We start from the raw sequence: 8,948 nt of genomic DNA, 5'->3' as shown, positions 1-8,948 counted from the left end.
CGCACCAAGGAGCGCTCCGAAGTGTGCTCCAAGGTGCGGCGTGCACGAAGTCGGAGCCCGGTTTGCCCCGGGTGCGCACCTCGCGTGCACCTTGGCGCGGTGGGCACCATGGCGTGCACGAAGTCGGAGCCCGGTTTGCCCCGGGTGCGCACCCCGCGTGCACCTTCGCCGGGGTGGGCACCTCGGCTGGGTTGCGCGCCCTGGTGCGCACCAAGGAGCGCTCCGAAGTGTGCTCCAAGGTGCGGCGTGCACGAAGTCGGAGCCCGGTTTGCCCCGGGTGCGCACCTCGCGTGCACCTTCGCCGCGGTGGGCACCTTGGCTGGGTTGGGCACCATTGAGCGCTCCGAAGTGTGCTCCAAGGTGCGCACCATGGCCCTCCAAGGTGCGCAGCATGGCGTGCACGAAGTCGGAGCCCGGTTTGCCCCGGGTGCGCACCTCGCGTGCACCTTCGCCAGGGTGGGCACCTCGGTGCGCACACCTTCTCAATGTTTTCTTGCCTTTTCTGGAAATTGGTGAAGGCAGCGCATCAAAGGTGCGCACCTCGGTGTGCTCCGAGGTGCGAACCCGAGAGCGCTCCGAGGTGCCCACGAAGTCGAAAGTCGGGTTAATTGCATTGTTTTCCCCGGGTGCGCTCCGAGGTGCGCAACATCGGTGCGCACCAAGGAGGGCTCCGAAGTGTGCTCCAAGGTGCGCACGATTCGGAGCTCGGTTTGCCCGGGGTGCGCACACCTTGGCTGGGTTGCGCACCCTTTGTGCGCTCCAAGGTGCGCACGAAGTCGGAGCTCGGTTTGCCCCGGGTGCGCACCTTCGCCAGGGTGCGCACCTTGATGCGCACGCCTTGGCTGGGCTGCGCACCTTGGTGGGCGCCATGGTGCGCACCTTTCGTGCGCTCCAAGGTGCGCACGAAGTCGGAGCTCGGTTTGCCCCGGGTGCGCACCTTGGTGGGCGCCATGGTGCACTCCGAGGTGCCCAAGATTGGTGCGCACCAAGGAGCGCTCCGAAGTGCGCTCCAAGGTGCGCAGGTGCGCGCGAAGTCGAAAGTTGGGTTAATTGTCCGGTTTGCCTCGGGTGCGCACCTTGCGTGCACCTTCGCCAGGGTGGGCGCCTTGGTGCGCACACCTTGGCTGGGCTGCGCACCCGGGCGCGCACACCTTGGCACCCGCGTTTCCTTCATTTTAAATTTTTTTTTTTTACAATCTCTCAAGTGGGAAATTCTATAATCTCAACTTTTTTTGCCTTTTCAGGAAACTTTTGAATGGAGCGCATCATTGGTGCGCTCCGAAGTGTGCTCCAAGGTGCGCACCTCTGGTGTGCTCCAAAGCTCTCTCCAGCTGCGTGCACCTGCCCCGGCCGCGCACCCGGCCCCGCCCAGCTTCGCTCACCTGTCCCGGGCGTCTGGTGCGGAACCTTAGAGTAAGAAACATCACCGTGCACCTTGGCCAACGTGCGCGACTCGACCGAGCGCGCACTGGCCGAGGTGCACACCGATTTCACCTGGGTGCGCGCGCAGCACCTCGGGCGCACCGGGGTGCGCGCACAACGCCCGGGTTGCACCGTGGCCTGTGTGCTCGGGGCGCCTCGGGTGCGCGCTCGGTGTCGCCCCCGCGCGCGCGGTAGTGCGGGCAGCGCACCCCGGCCCGGCCCGGCCCCGACGAGAACGCAAACGGGCAAAAGGTTTATTCAAATAGCATTGCGACGCCCGGCGAAAAACTAAAAAAGGGTGCAACACCGGGACTTCCCGGGAGGTCACCCATCCGAGTACTACTCCGGCCCAAGCGCGCTTAACTGCGGAGTTCTGATGGGATCCGGTGCACTAACGCTGGTATGATCGCACCCGTTATGAGCTTGTCGCAGTGTGTACTTAGCAAACCGCGACCCACGTGCGAATCCACCCCGGCCACCCACCCCCGTCGAGGTGCACACCCTCCCTCGCGAAGTGCGCCCCGTTCGCCAAGTGTGAGCCCTGCCCGGGTGCGCGCACCTTGCTAGGGCGTCGGGTGTGCACCCGGCCCGGCCTACGTGCGTGCACCTGGACGGGGCGTCGTGTGCGTGCAGTGTCCCGTCTGCAACGCGGTGCCCACACACCACCTCGGGCGCAACGACCTGCGCTCACATGTGGGCCGAGTGCACCTTGGTGCATGTTCGGGGCGCCTCGGGTGCACGCTCGATCTTGCCCCGGTGCACCAAGGCGCTCGGTTTGCCCCGGGTGCGCACTTGGTGCAAGGTGGGCACCCAAAATAGGGATCAAGCACCAAAACACAAGTTTCGGGATGCAAAATGGGACCCAAGGACCACAAATGCGTTCCAAGACCCATGATGGGTCCACGAGAACAAAAATGTGTTCCGAGACTTAATAAACAAATATTGGGTTTTAGGAGAAGAAACATGCTCTGATGCCCAAAACGAGAATCGACCCCGAAAAGGCCACAGGCCAAAAGTGGGATGCGAGACAAAAAAAAATGGGACCCGAGGACCAAAATTGGGTTCCCAGGTCGAAGACAGGGCAACCGGACAAGAAACGACCTCTAAGGCTCGAAATGAGTCCCGACGACTAAAACTTGACAAGAAGCACCCATCAGGCACCCAACTCGACACCCATGGGATGCCGACCCACCCGGGCTTCCACCTAGCACACCTTGGCACCCACCCACCCTCGCACCCAACCTCGCACCCAACTTAGCACCTTTGAACCCACATTGGCACTCACCCTGACCCTGGCACCTTGGAACCCACATTGGCACTCACCTTGACCCTGGCACCCACCTTTGCACTCACCTTGGGACCCACCCTGGCTCCCACCTCGGCACCCACCCAGACACCCACCTTGGTTCCTTGGCACCCACCTTGGATCCTTGGCACCCACCCCGACACCCACCTTGGCACGCAACTTGGCTACTTGCCACCCACCTTGGCTCCTTGACGCCCACCCCGACAACCACCCCGTGACCTACCCTGGCTAGGGTTGGTGCACACCCACCCTGGTGCCCACCTTGGCACCCACCCCATGACCCACCTTGGCACGCACCTTAGTACCCACCCCGTTACCCACCCTAGGACCCACCCCGTGACCCACCTTGGCCAGGGTGGGTGCCTTGGTGCGCACAACTTGCCTGGGCTGCACACCAGGGCGGGCTCAAGATGGCACCCGCGTTCCGTTTTTTTCACTATCTTTCAAAACGGAAATTTTAAAATCTCGTTTTTTTTTTTTTTTTGCCTTTTCTGGAAATTAGTGAAGGCAGCGCATCAAAGGTGCGCAATGCTGGTGCGAACCCGGGAGCGCTCCGATGTGTGCTCCAAGGTGCGGCGTGCACGAAGTCCGAGCCCGGCTTGCCCCGGGTGCGCACCTCGCGTGCACCTTCGCCGGGGTGAGCACCTTGGCTGGGTTGCGCGCCCTGGTGCGCACCAAGGAGCGCTCTGAAGTGTGCTCCAAGGTGCGGCGTGCACGAAGTCGGAGCTCGGTTTGCCCCGGGTGTGCACCTCGGGTGCGCACCTCGCGTGCACCTTCGCTGCGGTGGGCACCTTGGCTGGGTTGCGCGCCTTGGTGGGCACCATGCAGTGCACGAAGTCGGAGCCCGGTTTGCCCCGGGCGCGCACCTCCGCCAGGGTGGGCACCTTGGTGCGCACAACTTGCCTGGGCTGCGCACCAGGAAGGGCTCAAGATGGCACCCGCGTTCCGTTTTTTTCACTATCTTTCAGAACGGAAATTTTAAAATATCGTTTTTTTTTGCCTTTTCTGGAAATTAGTGAAGGCAGCGCATCAAAGGTGCGCAACGCTGGTGCGAACCTGGGAGCGCTCCGATGTGTGCTCCAAGGTGCGGCGTGCACGAAGTCGGAGCCCGGTTTGCCCCGGGTGCGCCCTGGTGGGCACCATGGTGCGCACCAAGGAGCGCTCCGAAGTGTGCTCCAAGGTGCGGCCTGCACGAAGTCGGAGCCCGGTTTGCCCCGGGCGTGCACCGCGGGTGGGCACCTTGGTGCGCATGCCTTGCCTGGGCTGCGCACCAGGGCGGGCTCAAGATGGCACCCGCGTTCCGTTTTTTTCACTATCTTTCAAAACGGAAATTTTAAAATCTCATTTTTTTTTGCCTTTTCTGGAAATTAGTGAAGGCAGCGCATCAAAGGTGCGCACCTCGCTGCCCACCACGGTGCGCAACGCCGGTGGGCACCCGGGAGTGCTTCGAAGTGTGCTCCAAGGTGCTGCGTGCACGTTGTCGGAGCCCGGTTTGCCCCGGGTGCGCACCTCGCGTGCACCTTCGTCGGGGTGGGCACCTTGGCTGGGTTTGCCCCGGCTGCGCTCCGAAGCGGGGTTATTGGAGCGCCGCCTCTTTTTTTGTCGGAGCGTTTGGTGGGGTTTCTCGCATTGGCTCTTCCCAGGCCCGGTTGCCACCCTGGCGCGCACGAAGTCGGAAGTAGGGTTAATTGCCCGGGTGCGCACCTTTGCCAGGGTGGGCACCTTACCTGGGCTGTGCACCAGGGCGGGCTCAAGATGGCACCCGCGTTCCGTTTTTTTCACTATCTTTCAAAACGGAAATTTTAAAATCTCCTCTTTTTTTTGCCTTTTCTGGAAATTAGTGAAGGCAGCGCATCAAAGGTGCGCACCTCGCTGCCCACCTTGGTGTGCTCTGAGGTGCGCACCCGGGAGCGCTACGAAGTGTGCTCCAAGGTGCGGCGTGCACGTTGTCGGAGCCCGGTTTGCCCCGGGTGCGCACCTCGCCTGCACCTTGGCCGGGGTGGGCACCCTGGCTGGGTTTGCCCAGGGTGCGCTCCGAAGCGGGGTTACTGGAGCGCCCCCTCTTTTTTTGTCAGAGCGTTTGGTGGGGTTTCTCGCATTGGCTCTTCCCAGGCCCGGTTGTTGGGTGCGCTCCCACCCTGGCGCGCGCGAAGTTGGAAGTTGGGTTAATTGCCCGGGCGCGCACCTTCGCCAGGGTGGGCACCTTGGTGCGCACACCTTGGCTGGGCTGCGCACCAGGGCGGGCTCAAGATGGCACCAGCATTCCCTTTTTCTCACTATCTTTCAAAACGGAAATTTTAAAATCTCGTTTTTTTTTGCCTTTTATGGAAATTAGTGAAGGCATCGCATCAAAGGTGCGCACCTCGCTGCCCACCTTGGTGTGCTCCGAGGTGCCCACCACGGTGCGCTCCGAGGTGCCCACCACGGTGCGCAACGCCGGTGCGAACCCGGGAGCGCCCCGATGTGTGCTCCAAGGTGCGGCGTGCACGAAGCCGGACCCCGGTTTGCCCCGGGTGCGCACCTCGCGTGCACCTTGGTGCGCACACCTTGGCTGGGTTGCGCGGCCTGGTGGGCACCATGGTGCGCACCAAGGAGCGCTCCAAAGTGTGCTCCAAGGTGCGGCGTGCACGAAGTCCTAGCCCGGTTTGCCCCGGGTGCGCACCTTCGCCGCGGTGGGCACCATGGCGTGCACGAAGTCGGAGCCCGGTTTGCCCCGGGTGCGCACCTCGCGTGCACCTTCGCCGGGGTGGGCACCTCGGCTGGGTTGCGCGCCCTGGTGCGCACCAAGGAGCGCTCCGAAGTGTGCTCCAAGGTGCGGCGTGCACGAAGTCGGAGCCCGGTTTGCCCCGGGTGCGCACCTTCGCCGCGGTGGGCACCCTGGTGCGCACCATGGCGTGCACGAAGTCGGAGCCCGGTTTGCCCCGGGTGCGCACCTCGCGTGCACCTTCGGCGGGGTTGCGCGCCCTGGTGCGCACCAAGGAGCGCTCCGAAGTGTGCTCCAAGGTGCGGCGTGCACGAAGTCGGAGCCCGGTTTGCCCCGGGTGCGCACCTCGCGTGCACCTTCGGCGGGGTTGCGCGCCCTGGTGGGCACCATGGTGCGCACCAAGGAGCGCTCCGAAGTGTGCTCCAAGGTGCGGCGTGCACGAAGTCGGAGCCCGGTTTGCCCCGGGTGCGCACCTCGCGTGCACCTTCGCCGCGGTGGGCACCATGGCGTGCACGAAGTCGGAGCCCGGTTTGCCCCGGGTGCGCACCTCGCGTGCACCTTCGCCGGGGTGGGCACCTCGGCTGGGTTGCGCGCCCTGGTGCGCACCAAGGAGCGCTCCGAAGTGTGCTCCAAGGTGCGGCGTGCACGAAGTCGGAGCCCGGTTTGCCCCGGGTGCGCACCTCGCGTGCACCTTCGCCGCGGTGGGCACCATGGCGTGCACGAAGTCGGAGCCCGGTTTGCCCCGGGTGCGCACCCCGCGTGCACCTTCGCCGGGGTGGGCACCTCGGCTGGGTTGCGCGCCCTGGTGCGCACCAAGGAGCGCTCCGAAGTGTGCTCCAAGGTGCGGCGTGCACGAAGTCGGAGCCCGGTTTGCCCCGGGTGCGCACCTCGCGTGCACCTTCGCCGCGGTGGGCACCTTGGCTGGGTTGGGCACCATTGAGCGCTCCGAAGTGTGCTCCAAGGTGCGCACCATGGCCCTCCAAGGTGCGCAGCATGGCGTGCACGAAGTCGGAGCCCGGTTTGCCCCGGGTGCGCACCTCGCGTGCACCTTCGCCAGGGTGGGCACCTCGGTGCGCACACCTTCTCAATGTTTTCTTGCCTTTTCTGGAAATTGGTGAAGGCAGCGCATCAAAGGTGCGCACCTCGGTGTGCTCCGAGGTGCGAACCCGAGAGCGCTCCGAGGTGCCCACGAAGTCGAAAGTCGGGTTAATTGCATTGTTTTCCCCGGGTGCGCTCCGAGGTGCGCAACATCGGTGCGCACCAAGGAGGGCTCCGAAGTGTGCTCCAAGGTGCGCACGATTCGGAGCTCGGTTTGCCCGGGGTGCGCACACCTTGGCTGGGTTGCGCACCCTTTGTGCGCTCCAAGGTGCGCACGAAGTCGGAGCTCGGTTTGCCCCGGGTGCGCACCTTCGCCAGGGTGCGCACCTTGATGCGCACGCCTTGGCTGGGCTGCGCACCTTGGTGGGCGCCATGGTGCGCACCTTTCGTGCGCTCCAAGGTGCGCACGAAGTCGGAGCTCGGTTTGCCCCGGGTGCGCACCTTGGTGGGCGCCATGGTGCACTCCGAGGTGCCCAAGATTGGTGCGCACCAAGGAGCGCTCCGAAGTGCGCTCCAAGGTGCGCAGGTGCGCGCGAAGTCGAAAGTTGGGTTAATTGTCCGGTTTGCCTCGGGTGCGCACCTTGCGTGCACCTTCGCCAGGGTGGGCGCCTTGGTGCGCACACCTTGGCTGGGCTGCGCACCCGGGCGCGCACACCTTGGCACCCGCGTTTCCTTCATTTTAAATTTTTTTTTTTTACAATCTCTCAAGTGGGAAATTCTATAATCTCAACTTTTTTTGCCTTTTCAGGAAACTTTTGAATGGAGCGCATCATTGGTGCGCTCCGAAGTGTGCTCCAAGGTGCGCACCTCTGGTGTGCTCCAAAGCTCTCTCCAGCTGCGTGCACCTGCCCCGGCCGCGCACCCGGCCCCGCCCAGCTTCGCTCACCTGTCCCGGGCGTCTGGTGCGGAACCTTAGAGTAAGAAACATCACCGTGCACCTTGGCCAACGTGCGCGACTCGACCGAGCGCGCACTGGCCGAGGTGCACACCGATTTCACCTGGGTGCGCGCGCAGCACCTCGGGCGCACCGGGGTGCGCGCACAACGCCCGGGTTGCACCGTGGCCTGTGTGCTCGGGGCGCCTCGGGTGCGCGCTCGGTGTCGCCCCCGCGCGCGCGGTAGTGCGGGCAGCGCACCCCGGCCCGGCCCGGCCCCGACGAGAACGCAAACGGGCAAAAGGTTTATTCAAATAGCATTGCGACGCCCGGCGAAAAACTAAGAAAGGGTGCAACACCGGGACTTCCCGGGAGGTCACCCATCCCAGTACTACTCCGGCCCAAGCGCGCTTAACTGCGGAGTTCTGATGGGATCCGGTGCACTAACGCTGGTATGATCGCACCCGTTATGAGCTTGTCGCAGTGTGTACTTAGCAAACCGCGACCCACGTGCGAATCCACCCCGGCCACCCACCCCCGTCGAGGTGCACACCCTCCCTCGCGAAGTGCGCCCCGTTCGCCAAGTGTGAGCCCTGCCCGGGTGCGCGCACCTTGCTAGGGCGTCGGGTGTGCACCCGGCCCGGCCTACGTGCGTGCACCTGGACGGGGCGTCGTGTGCGTGCAGTGTCCCGTCTGCAACGCGGTGCCCACACACCACCTCGGGCGCAACGACCTGCGCTCACATGTGGGCCGAGTGCACCTTGGTGCATGTTCGGGGCGCCTCGGGTGCACGCTCGATCTTGCCCCGGTGCACCAAGGCGCTCGGTTTGCCCCGGGTGCGCACTTGGTGCAAGGTGGGCACCCAAAATAGGGATCAAGCACCAAAACACAAGTTTCGGGATGCAAAATGGGACCCAAGGACCACAAATGCGTTCCAAGACCCATGATGGGTCCACGAGAACAAAAATGTGTTCCGAGACTTAATAAACAAATATTGGGTTTTAGGAGAAGAAACATGCTCTGATGCCCAAAACGAGAATCGACCCCGAAAAGGCCACAGGCCAAAAGTGGGATGCGAGACAAAAAAAAATGGGACCCGAGGACCAAAATTGGGTTCCCAGGTCGAAGACAGGGCAACCGGACAAGAAACGACCTCTAAGGCTCGAAATGAGTCCCGACGACTAAAACTTGACAAGAAGCACCCATCAGGCACCCAACTCGACACCCATGGGATGCCGACCCACCCGGGCTTCCACCTAGCACACCTTGGCACCCACCCACCCTCGCACCCAACCTCGCACCCAACTTAGCACCTTTGAACCCACATTGGCACTCACCCTGACCCTGGCACCTTGGAACCCACATTGGCACTCACCTTGACCCTGGCACCCACCTTTGCACTCACCTTGGGACCCACCCTGGCTCCCACCTCGGCACCCACCCAGACACCCACCTTGGTTCCTTGGCACCCACCTTGGATCCTTGGCACCCACCCCGACACCCACCTTGGCACGCAACTTGGCTACTTGCCACCCACCTTGGCT

At 63.5% G+C, this 8,948-nt stretch overlaps 2 non-coding genes across 2 annotated transcripts; both read right to left on the bottom strand.

The window, feature by feature from the left end:
- Nucleotides 1–1,717: 1,717 nt before the first annotated feature.
- LOC131872009 (5S ribosomal RNA) lies at nucleotides 1,718–1,836 on the bottom strand. Its single transcript, XR_009370194.1, has one exon. It is a non-coding gene; the product is annotated as a 5S ribosomal RNA (ribosomal RNA).
- A 5,915-nt stretch (nucleotides 1,837–7,751) lies between these two features.
- On the bottom strand, nucleotides 7,752–7,870 carry LOC131872007 (5S ribosomal RNA). The gene has a single exon (XR_009370192.1). It is a non-coding gene; the product is annotated as a 5S ribosomal RNA (ribosomal RNA).
- Between the last annotated feature and the right edge of the window lie 1,078 nt (nucleotides 7,871–8,948).

This window comes from Cryptomeria japonica, unplaced genomic scaffold, assembly GCF_030272615.1.
Source record: "Cryptomeria japonica unplaced genomic scaffold, Sugi_1.0 HiC_scaffold_504, whole genome shotgun sequence".
In the NCBI taxonomy this organism is placed as follows: Eukaryota; Viridiplantae; Streptophyta; class Pinopsida; order Cupressales; family Cupressaceae; genus Cryptomeria; species Cryptomeria japonica.
This window is presented reverse-complemented; position numbering and strand designations above follow the sequence as displayed.